General features: G+C 42.6%; 1 non-coding gene across 1 annotated transcript; it reads right to left on the bottom strand.

The window, feature by feature from the left end:
* Nucleotides 1-3,187: 3,187 nt before the first annotated feature.
* On the bottom strand, nucleotides 3,188-3,306 carry LOC140300648 (5S ribosomal RNA). The gene has a single exon (XR_011914852.1). It is a non-coding gene; the product is annotated as a 5S ribosomal RNA (ribosomal RNA).
* Nucleotides 3,307-12,377: the final 9,071 nt, after the last annotated feature.

The following is a 12,377-nucleotide window of genomic DNA, read 5'->3' as shown; positions in this document are numbered from 1 at the left end:
CAAAATAAAACTAAATTGTAAAAAGCTCAGGCTGAAATTATGGCTTCTGTGTTGTTAGGTTCGGTTTCGACCCAGTTACAAAAATAAGATTAGAAAGCAATAATTAGAGCCACAGCTGACATCATCAGTGCACTGTCAGCCAACACACTGACAGCCAGCTCCTCTCCTCATCATGTGAGCTTTAGGGGATTCTCATTTTGCCTTGTTATCCAGTTTACCTGCACAGAAACAGAACAAGCAAAGACGGGCATGTCCACACATGTGAGCTCAGTTCAGTGTGGAGTTGGTGACCTGCAGAGTGCACATCTCCAATGTGCAGCATGCCAAAATGAAAAGAAGATTCTCAGTGAGAGAAGTTCTGGATAATATTTCTGGTGAACATGAGGGAGAGGACACAGAGCAGCATGGAGATACGGATGAGCAGGTTTCTGAGGAGGAAGACAAAGTGGAATATCATCCAGAAGACACTCATCTGATGAGGAGGTCACCGGTGCTGAAGCTGCTCCTGCTGAAAGACTCAAGTCCAAAAATGGTAAGATGTGTTGGAGCTCAGTACCTCATGATGTACATGATGGCAGGGCAGCTGCTGCAGACGTCATCAAAATGACTCCTGGAATCACAGGGTTTGCTGTGACCAGAATCAGTGACATCAACACATGTTTTGAGCTATTTATGCCATTAAAAAGAGTCAAACCTTGAAGGAACAAAAGTCCATGGCAACATGTGGAAAGACACTGATGAGGAACACCTGGATGCTTCTTCTTTTTGCTGGAGTGCACAGATCCTGCAATGAGGCCACTGATCGTCTCTGGGACGCATCGACAGGAAGAAATATTTTCGAGCAACAATGTCACTTCAGACCTTTCAAATGATATCAAGAGTCCTCAGATTTGACAACAGAGATACCAGAGAAAGATCTGACCAGCCTGCTCCCATCAGGGCTGTCTGGGACAGATGGGTGCAGCTCCTTCCACTGTCTAATGTCTTGTTTAATGTCCAATTGTTTTCTCCTCATACATTTTTTTGAACAGGAAAACATCTGAAAAACCTTTTAAATCATTATGTTGAGAATTCCAAAGTTTGACTCCTGCAGCTGAGATACACATTTGTTTTAAATTGGTTAAATTGGTTGTCCCAGTAGAGGGCCTGTGTAGAAATCCCTCCGTTAGCTCTCCTATAGCCGCAAGTAGCCACATAACAGCACCTATGAACTAACAGAGCTATAGTACATGTTCGTTCATTCATTTTTCTTAAAGTATTGGTGAAATTAAGACAGATAATGTCTTATTTAGAGGCTGCATCGTCCCATTAACTCCGTTATATGGATATACGCTGATCGCGAGTTTTCTAAATAGCTCCCGAAGGACGCCGACTTTCGCCAAACTCTTCTGTGAGTAGATGAAACGTATTTCATGCCAGAAATAAGGTCCAGGTTTTAAAATACAGGAGTTCCCCTTTAAAGCAACTCCTCTCACACCAAAGCTATTTAACTCTGAAAGTTATATTGAATGATCAATAGTGTGAAAAGCTTTCTTCAGCTCAATGAATACCCCTATGGTAAACTTCTTTCTGTCTGTTGCAGTTGGGATTTCTTCTGTCACCTTCATTATTGCTGCAGCTGTAGACCTATTTGACCCAAACCCATATTGACTCTCATTCAATAAGCTGTTGTTTTCAATAAAACTATCTAGTTTCTGAACAAACTGTGAAAGTATTGATATTGGTCTGCAGCTGTTAAAGCTATGTCTATCTGATGTCTTTTGTTGAAACATGTGATCACCTCATGACACATCAGGAAGTTGATTAGCTTCAGCTGCTGCTGATTTGTTGGCAGACGCCTCAGTTTCTCTTTGGCTCTCAGTTTGCTGGTTCCTGGATTTCCTGGATCTGTTGACATGTCCCAGGTACTTGTTGTGTTTGATCCTCATACATTTAACTTTGTCCTTAGAAAGGATGAGTTCCAAAAAGGGAAACAGGGACTGCTTTTGCATTTGACACAGCCTATATCATGCCAATGTTCATTTGGGGCTGCAGTTTTTGCTTTAGTTTCAGACTTGTTATTAGACTGGAATGTTGAGGAGTTTCTGTGACAGATAGGCTCCACTCCCCCTGAAACCATGAATTAAAGAAAGTGGAAGGATGGAAAGTTTTGGGGACATTTATTCATTCATTCCACTTCAGCATTTCTGTTTCAGGGAAGATTCCAACTTTAATGACATTTTTTTTTATCAGATTTAATGTGAAGTTATCCTGAAGAAAATGAATATGACCACTTACAAAACAATAATGGACTTTTAAATCAGTTTTTCAAAGAGGTAAGTTATGGTTGAAATTTCTTATGGCTTTGATTTAGATTCAGTTTGACGGTCAGTTCACCCCTAGACGGTGCAACTTAACCCCTGACCCGGATCAGCTTAGCCCTAACCTGGGGCAAACAGGAAGCCTTTAGCTTATAATTCACTTATAAAAGGTGACAGTGGTGTAGATCCTTTACAAGCACTGATGCCACACTGAGAAATATTCAACTCCCAGTAAAAGTTCTGCATCAGCAACATTTACTAACACTTCCACCAGTAAAAGTATTTATTCTGCAGAGCAGCTCTCAGTGTTTGCTGTTAGATATAAAGTTGCCTGTTTGACAGTTTAAAGTGGCTGCACGTGCACTTTTTCTATCTGGCCTCAGTAAATCTCTGTAATTTATTCATTTGTGTTTGTAAAACATTGGAAACTTTATTTCTGAGCCCACATCAGTGGGTTCTGGTTGTTAACACATAGATGAGGAGACAGTTCAGTGTGTGAGGATAAAAGCAGAGGAGAACCTGGGACATCTGAGCAGATCTGGGATCAGCACCTTGGATATCAGCAGGGATTCTTAGGAAGGAAGGAAATGGGATGAATCTGCAGACTGCAGGAAGATCTGTTAACAGTCTGCAGACTAATGTGAGACAATAATATTTGTGTGTGTTTGGTATCCAGAAGAATTGAGACAGATGAAGTCACTGTGAGCTGAGCAGTGCTGGAAGATGATATGACAGAGTGACCTAAATGAGTTTTATGTGTGCGCTCATTTCCAGTCTTTGACAAAGATTGAAAAGTGAATTTATTTGAGTGATTTCCTTCCTGATGTGAAGTATGTCATGAAGCTGTCCGTGTTGAGTGAGCAGCAGCGCCTCCTGCAGGTGTAAAAAGCTTACAGCACCTGGTATTCCCAGGCGGTCTCCCATCCAAGTACTAACCAGGCCCGACCCTGCTTAGCTTCCGAGATCGGACGAGATCGGGCGTGTTCAGGGTGGTATGGCCGTAAGCGAGAGAATCAGTGACAAATCAGCTTTTCATAGATGCTGAAACAACATCTATCACTGTGTTCTGACTTCTAGAATATAATGTAACTGTTTAAAAATGAGCAATTTGTGATGATTTCATCTAACTAAGCAGCCTCGCTCTCTCTGTGTGACGCTGAACACAAAACTACACACAGGGAACAGAAGAGGTCGACAGACCATAAGTTATCTGAGAGTCTCACTTTCAGCTGCAGAGAACCAACACGAGAGAGAAGAACATGTGCAGGATCAGCATCAGCCTCTCAAGCCAATTACGTGAAAAAATAAAAGGAATATATGGTTCCTGCAGTTATATAATATATATTTGTTACAGTGACTCAAACAGGCCTAACGTTGGCCTGTTCGGGCCATGGTTAAAGCGAGTTTGGGCGGTTTCCCACCATAGTCCTGTGATTTTCTTAAAACCTTTTTACAGTTCCAAAGCCTAATTACTTTGAAAGTCCCACATTTGAAATGTTGTAGCACGAGTTTTCCGTTTTCACCAAGTTGACAGGATGGCATTTCGGCCGGACTTTCAAATTTGTAACGTGGAAATAACGTTTTTTCAGTGAACGCAGCATGAATGTGTCTGACGCAGAGAGGAGGATAAATGAGCTTCATAATGCACTGGCGCTGTCTTTCCTTGGAGAAATGGTGAAGTTTTTTTTTTTTTACTTTGAATACAGTGTGGGTGAAGGAAAAATATGTCACGCGAATGAAAGCAACAGTTGTTTATGAGTACATTAAACGTCAGGGCTGCAGCCATAGTTACATTTCCATGGAGCAGGGAGTCGTTTGCTCCGTGTTCATTTGACTCAGTCTGAGTCTGCAGAGAAGCTGCGGCTGCGCACCGGTCTGTAGCCCCACAGAGTGCAGGGATGAACGGCTCCTCTCCTTGTCCTTCTCCCTCTATGATAAACTGTAAGTCACGTATAATGGGCCTGTGACCAAAATGAGTGAGAAATCTGCTCATTCTTTATTTTTGAAATGATAAAAAAGGGGAAACCCCTCTTAATCTCCAGGTTTACTGTAGGACCAAACATGTGTTTCAGTGTCAGATGTTGGGAATTTGTCTGACTTGTGTAAATCGCTCAGGAAGCATGACAACAGCCAACCAGCTGGGAAATGCTTGCTATCCAAATCTTGCATCCTTCTCTGGGTTCCCTTGTTCATGTTGTAACTTCTCTTCATTTGAAGGTGACTCAAATATAAACACAGATTATCCCAACATTTCACACACATGGACTTTAAGAAAATGTGTTCATTGTCAGAGCTTCTTGTGCCATGATAGTTAATGTTAATGTCATTTTTCAGTTCCCTCAAGTACTTCAAACACAGTCGGACTTTGGTCACTTTTTGGGGTCTAAGTTGTTTTCCAATGTGCAATTTTACTGTCAAAAGTATTTTTAAACCTCTGATTTTTTTTAAAGAAATCTGTGACGATTTAAGTTTTGATTCATGTCTTGTTTCGTCATTTCCTGTTTTATTTTGAAATCACTAACGTCCCTCTCCTTTCAGGTACCTTGCCCTTCCTCCTGTGTCTGCGTCTGATTGTCTTCCCTGATTCCAAAGTGTTTCCAGCTGTTCTCCTTGGCTCCTCTTGTGCTCTAATAGTCTGTGTCTCCCTTGTCTTGTGCCAGTGTGTTGTTTCCACCATGAGCCTCACCCTCGCCTCTTTGTTCCACAGCCACAGCTTCCTTCAGCCTGCAGTCGAGCGTATCCTTTGTTGTAATTTATTCTTTATCCACAGCTTTAGTTTTATTACGCTCAGTTTCACAGCCTGGTTTTGTTCCTCTGTTTTTTTTGGAGTGATCTTTGCTGTAATCTTTTAATCATCTCTGTTAGCGGAGCTTTTGCGTTGGTTAATTGTTTTAGTTTCATAGCCCTCCGTTAGTGGAGTGATTTTGTGTTTTGCTCTTGGAGGATCTTTGCGCCGCCGTTATAGGTGTGCTGATAGATAACTGTTAAGGTTTCATAGTGCCTCTGTTTCTGAGAGAGCTTCTTTTGTTTAAGTCCGCCTCGTTAGGAGAGCTGCGAGTTTCTTATCTTTAATAGCTCTTTGTTTTCCCCCTGGAGTGGAGAGGCTTTTGGTTTGATCATTTTCACAGCTGCACTCTCCTCCTCCATAGTTATTGAGGAGAGTGCTCAGGAGTTTCACAGCCCCTTTCTTTGCTCTGTGAGCAGATCGTCAACCTGTTGTTTATATAAAAAAAAAGCCTCTGAGGCTGTTTTTACTTCTCAGACCATCCCGAAAAGGATCATGAGGCCGATGCCAGATAGTGAGGATGAGCACAGCAGCCTGGAGGAGACGTGCAGCTCAGGCTTTCTGAGAGACCACACTGAAAATGCTCAGATTGTAAATGTTCTCTCAGAGAAACAGACCTGAACAATGTTCATCTCCTAAAGCTGCTGCTGATTCTTCACACTGACTCCATATTTCTGAAACCTGGTGGTGGAAAATCTACCCGGTAACATGATGGAAACATTGTTTTATTTTACCGCAGAAAGACCAGTTTCTTTTTACAGGTGAAGCAGAGATTCTTTGATCTTTGGGTAAACTTGAGAAAGTTCTGCTGTTCAGCATCTTATTGGCAGCTTTAAATACTTCTGACTGTGTCTCTCAGGAACTGCACCAACTCCTGAAGCTGTGGACAGGTTGGAGTATACCTCCCCAGCAGCTGTATGCAGGAGTTCCTCCTGAAATGACCACGCCTGTAGCCTCAGCCTGCAGGACCTGCTGAAACTGCCTCTGAAGAGCCAAAGCTAGCAGACATTCAGAGAAAAGCTCCAAGCGTCTGTTAGAAGTACAGACTTTGGCTTTGGAATGATCTGATGTGAATAATGTGAGAAACTGAGCGTCTTTAAGTTGAACATTTCAAAGTTGTAGCAGTTAGTCTGTTCCTCTGTTTCATGTTGCTCATTGAAGGCTGTGGAGCAGTGAGCCATGTTAAGGCTTTACCTCATTAACTGCAAGTGTGTGAGGTTGGTAACAGTTCAGGAGAACTGAGAACAAACATTTCAATCTGAAGTTTTAGTTACAAATGTTAAAGTTTGGTTAATAAAGACGATTGAACATGAAGTGTTTGGTGTACTTTTCCATCCAGCAGTGTGTGAACGTTGGTGAACTCGTCCAGTTCTGCTGTGGCTGCATCAGCTGCTGTGGTGCGGCTGCATAGATGTGGAGTGCATCCATGAAGGGAACATCGGGGTCAGGTGACCTGGCCATGTTCTCGCTCAGGTGTCCTTCAAGCTGCACTTGGGCTCCTTCAACTCGGTCCGTTTCACCTCCGAGGTCATCAGAGCCGTGTGGTCCATCCCAGTCAGTCCCACAGTCTGCCTCCACCTGAACACAAATAAAACACCATCACAGTTTTAAGCTTATTCAATAGTTTGTAGGCTTTCTGGAGACTTAAACAAAAGCTTTGGCATCTTCAGATGTTTCACTGAAACATTTTCAGTTGCAGTTTTAAACTGAAGCTATGAAATCAGTTCTCCTCAGTATAAATATTAAGTTCTGTAATCTAGCCAAATCATTTTAGGCCTTTTAAATGTATCATTTAAATAGTGGCTCCTGATATGATGCACTCAGCTGTTTTAACACACCTGATCAGGATCCTGAAGGTGTCTGAATGATGTCCAAAGCTGGTGGGGAGACTGGCTGCCTGCTGCTCTCAGGCCGTGATGGTTCCAAGCATCCATGAAGAAGGCAAGTTGCCTCTGCAGCTGAGGCAGAAAAGCCCAGTGGAGAACAAAGAGATGACTCATCATCAGGGGTCAAAAGCCCTTCTCTCTCCAGGCTGAGAAACAGAGTATGGAATGGGTCAAGGACTGGAATGGAAACATCTGTCCATCAGCGTTCTATCCTGGAAGAACAAGAGACATGATTCAGAGAAACATTCCAAGCAGGAAGAGAAGATGTTTCTGCTCTGAATTAGAACTTCTAGCTGCTGGATGTTATGACTCTACAATGAGGAAACTGATGCTCATAAGTTCAGTGATGGCTTTAGAAATGTGTGTCCAGCCTAATCTGGTCTTGGTGGAGCACTCGCCTGAAAAACTAAGTCTGAAAATGTTTGATGCTGCTGCAAATACAAACAGTTCCAACACAAGAAATAAGAAGAAGGAAAACATGTCTGAAGGTCTTTCCCCCTCAAATATACTTTACATTTAGGAAATATGAAAAAACAACAGGCTCTGAAGCAGATGACAGATGTCATTCATGCTTTGTTCAGTGTTTTCTGTCAGTAATGGAGGACAAAGCAGAGTTTGTGAATGAGGCCAGTGAGAGTCCTGCAGAGGAACAGCAGGATGAACGTTGGGGAATAATAACACTCGTTATGTGCTCTCCTGCAGAGCTTTTCTCATAATACATCGCCATGGAAACCTCACCGTTGGTTATGGAAACTCCTTCCTGTAACGTGTGAGTCTGGGTTCTCTCCTCGCTGTTCCACCATGAAATGGGCGACCTCAGTATTCTCAGCAGCCTGTCAGAGCGCACAGGTGATGGCAAACCAGACGTGTTGATGGCACCAAGGAAGCTCTCCAGCACTGGAGATGCTCCATTGTTTGTTGCAGCAGACAGATGAACAGTTAAACGGCTGAAGCATCTATTCCAGCGTGAAGGACAGAGAAAAAGAAGATATAATGCATCAGATCTAAATCTGAAGAAGGTTCATTCACAGCTTCTTTGACACAAAGCAGAGAGACTGCACTGATGCAGCTTACAGAGGACTTTCACATAAGGATCCACTTCATATCAGACTCACTTTGCAGCAGCAGTCCCCTGGCATGAAGGAATGATTTCATCATTCTGTGTCCTGTGTTTGGGGGACTTAGTTGGATTTCTGCAAAGACGGCATCCAGCTCTGCGTCACTCAGTCAGAACAACATGTCCGCCCTAAACCCCAGGAACTCCACCCGGGGAGTCTTAAGGTCGCTCAGGTTAGAATTCCACACTAAGACAGACGTGATTTCATGTAGATCTCATGGACAGACATCGCTGCCAAACATTCCCACAATGCACTTGGGCCTAACAGGTCTGGCAGTCTTTCCCAGCAGTGGATCCACTGACCTGTATGAACTGCCTTTCTGAGCTAAAATCATCAACTGGTTCACAGCTACGAGCCCTTAACTCACTGAACAAACTACAGCTGCAGCAGTGTTGTTCAGGCTGTTCACAGCAGAGTTAAACTGCAGTTTAACTCACTGATGACAAGGTCTTCTCCTCCTGCCTGATCCCATGAAGATAAACTCCTTTGACACACTGATCCACCTCCACACCTTCAGCACCACATTCACTGAAGAACCTCTGCATCCTGCACTCTGCTCAGTTCATTCCTCTGTATCTTTATAGAAAGTGTCTTTCTGTCTGAGAAACACTCAGTGTTGAGCAGAAAGTTCACTCTGCACATACCTGCCTCTTTCATTCAGAAACACATTTTCAGCTTCATGGATTCATGGAGGGATGCACAGATATATCGTCCTAACATCGGTATCAGCCAATACTCAGCTTGTTATCTGCAATCGAGGAATCAGCAGAAAGGATAACATGAACCGATGGCATTGACTGATGTTGAGCTGGTGTTGCAGGAGCTTTGCCCTGAAACTGACCGGCTTGGCCTACAGTTGCAGATTCAGCAAATATCCAGTAGATGGAAGCTTAATTCCACAGCAGGCAATCTATTCTTCACAAGAACATTTTGTTTGGGTTTACAAGTACTGAAGTCATTGAGTAGGTAAGAGTTTAACTTTTGAAACTGTGACTCCATTCTTCACCCTGGGCTGGGACTCCTGCCCCTGGAAATCTCCTTGACGACACCTCCTTCTGAATCTGATGAATAGCACCAGAAGTCATCTGGGACGACCTGGCTTGGCACCTCCTTCCACCACAGGTGCAACTGCCTCGGCCGCCGGATTAGTGGCACAATGTTCAAGGAACTTAGCTTTCAGAGCAGGACCCAGACCAGCGAAGAAGCGTCGAAACTTCTCCTCTCTTTGTGCCAAATCTCCAAAATGCCTCCACGACCAGCAAAAACGCAGACTTGCTCAAACAGGTTGGAGGAATCCTCGCGAGCTCACCATAGTAGTCGCCGCCATCTCCCGTCCCTCCAGCCAAGGAAACTCTGGCTTCCGTCACCAGCAAAAGGAGCGGGTAGATCCACCAAACAGAGACCAACTGAACTTGACAGGGTCATGTCTCCACGCCGCGTGATGCTAACTTAGCCTCGCGCTAACTCACACAGCAAGCTAACTTCCATGGACCGGCAAAAGTCTAAACATATAAAAACATCACCTCTGCCACCAAAATAACCGAGCTTGCTGGGTTAATTCAACTTAACACTTTAAAATAAAAACATTAATGGAGACTGGATACAGAGTTTAACTTTCAGAACCTGCCGCCCCCGTTTTATTACTCCTACTCCCAGAATCCTCGGTACTTACTGCCTACAATACGACAACTCTAGCCAATGTGAGAGGACTCTTCACCAAAAAGCCAAGACAACGTTTCTGACAGTTGAATCGTACTGGAGTCCGCTGGAGTCTAACTGGGATCAAGCACCAAAAATACAAGAGCGAGAGACGTTCATTGGAGCTCCAAACGTGTCTGATGGACGACTGTTTGGTGTCTCAGGTCCCAAAGATGCTTGAATTAGAAACAGAAGGCCAAACTACACACTGTTAGGTTTAAGCTTTAACATTTGTATCAGCCAGTAAACCAGTTGAGTGTCACTGTGATCTGTCACATTCAGAGCTTGGAATCACGTTGCCCCATTTCCATTTTTGGTGATAGCCAATCACGATGGCACTTCTCCATAATTCAGCCCAACAGCCAATCACGTTGCCCCGTTTCCATTTTTGGTAATAGCCAATCACGATGGCACTTCTCCATAATTCAGCCCAGCAGGACTTCAGGTGACTTTAACTACAGAAGGTAAATATATCGTTTTTTCTACGTGGCGATTTTTTTGTCAAACATGCTAATGCTATTGTACTGCTCTATATTGTACTGCTAATCAGTACGACATATTAACTTCTGTTGTCACAAAAGTCTTAAATATGCATTGCTGCTACTAGTATTAGTTGATAACAAGCTAGGGTATGAATGAAATCTATGTAGTATTCACTTCTGTACTAATATATGTGTAATATGTAGGCTACTGCTATTAGTTAATAATTAGCTGTGTGTTTGTGTGATTGTATGCAAGTAAGAACTTATGTGTGTGCATGAATATATATATTTTAATAAGTTAAAAATAGTGCACATTGGTCATATTTCTGTGATGTACAAATATTAGCTGTTTGGTATAGATATTCTTTCTCTGTTAATGGCAGATGGCTTCCAAACAAAAAAAAAAAAACACAGGGCCATGGGAGAGGAGGAGTGGATATCCCGCCTGCGAAAATTTGCTGCCTCGGGTGTTTGGCCCTCTAAGGCAGGAAACAGACCAGCACCTCGGCAGAAAAAGTGGCATGATCTGTATCTGAAAGGTAAACCTGCACAGAGTGATATGTGTATCATATTAAATGTAAAGCTGTGACATATTTAAAGGGAACACCTTCTTATTTGCTGTCAAACATTAATACAGATTGAGAAATGCCCAATGCAGATGAGGGGACAAATGTCACTGTTTGGAGGTGCACAGAGCTGTAACTGCGGTTTGCATGCAAAGAAGGTATCAGAAGGCTCTCATACATTTATGACGTGCTGGTGGCAGAGCAGCCAGGGCCCTCACCTGCAGATTCACCACCACCAAAGGACGTCTCCTTAGCTGGTGATGAACCGAGAAGACCCATTGTGACTTTGGTATCAGTAAGTAATGAGGATTTACTTATGCTGATATTTATATTAATATTATTAATATACTCAACTGTATAAAATGTACAAAGCCCCAGTTAAGGTTATGTTTTTCTTTTTGTCAGTTTACAAAGCCACGGTTTGGTGGCTGTCATGGTGCCATGCTGAAGCCAAACTTAAGTTTAGCTGATAAGCATTCATCTAAGGTAATGTAAAGAGAATGATACATAGGTTGACTTTGATTTTAAAAAATGTACATTGTTATTGTTTTCATGTAGCAGTAACTATAGTGGCACTTTCATGCATTTCATTCATTTCATGTTGAAATGATCTGGTTTTATTGACTGTTATACCCATAATGATAGAGAGATTAATTCACTATCATCTATGGTTATCCTATATTGTGAACTGTGCCTTTATTCCCTCAGACGTCTGATTTATCCAACCGCATCACAAGCCCCACCAAAAGAAAAGTATCACCACCTGGCTGCAGTCCCAAGAAGTTTCTGCAGATCGTTTCTCCTCTGTCTCTTCCTCCATCTCCATCTCCTGTACTTTTAAACCCCAGTCCTTTCATTGTGCCAGTTGTGTTTGTCATCCCAAATGGAAACAAACAGATTGTGCCATCTGATTCCCTGCCCTCACCTCCACTAACCCGGAGAGCTTACGCCCGCACGGTGGAAAAAAACAAATGCTGTCAGTGTCACCTGCCGTGCATAAAAGAAAATGGTAGTATTATGGGAATATATACTGTCCCATTTATTTTTTTTCTATTTTTAATTGTTTAATTTATTCCTGTTTTTATTACTTCAGGTTTAATTTCACACATGTTTCTGAGTGTTTGTGTGTGTGAAATTAGTAATAAATTTGTTACATTTCAGTGAGTGTCTTCAGTTTTTTCTGCAAACATGCAAACTCATTCAGAGAAGAAGATTACATTGTTGCAGCACTTAATTCAGAAATTTAAAAATGACCATAAAAGTACATTTGATAACACTTGCTAAACGTTTGTGTCATCTTCCAATGGTGGAATCGAACCGGTGACCTTTGGATTAAGAGCCTCCTATACTATTCCACAGCAAAGTGTCATGTTTGCTTAGATTTCTCAAATGAATACACCAGAATGTGTGCTTTTACTTGAAATGGACAGCAGAGACACAAATAACTACAAGTTCATTCCATTTTTTCCCTCATATTCTCAAAAAGTCCTCTTTTCCTTCACTTTTCCCCTTCCCCCTTCTTCCCACTTTTCCCCCTTCTTC

This window comes from Leuresthes tenuis, unplaced genomic scaffold (genome assembly GCF_036924035.1).
Source record: "Leuresthes tenuis unplaced genomic scaffold, fLeuTen1.0.hap1 SCAF_1, whole genome shotgun sequence".
Lineage (NCBI taxonomy): Eukaryota > Metazoa > Chordata > Actinopteri > Atheriniformes > Atherinopsidae > Leuresthes > Leuresthes tenuis.
Note: the sequence above shows the minus strand (reverse complement) of the source record. Positions and strands in the feature narration are given on the sequence as shown.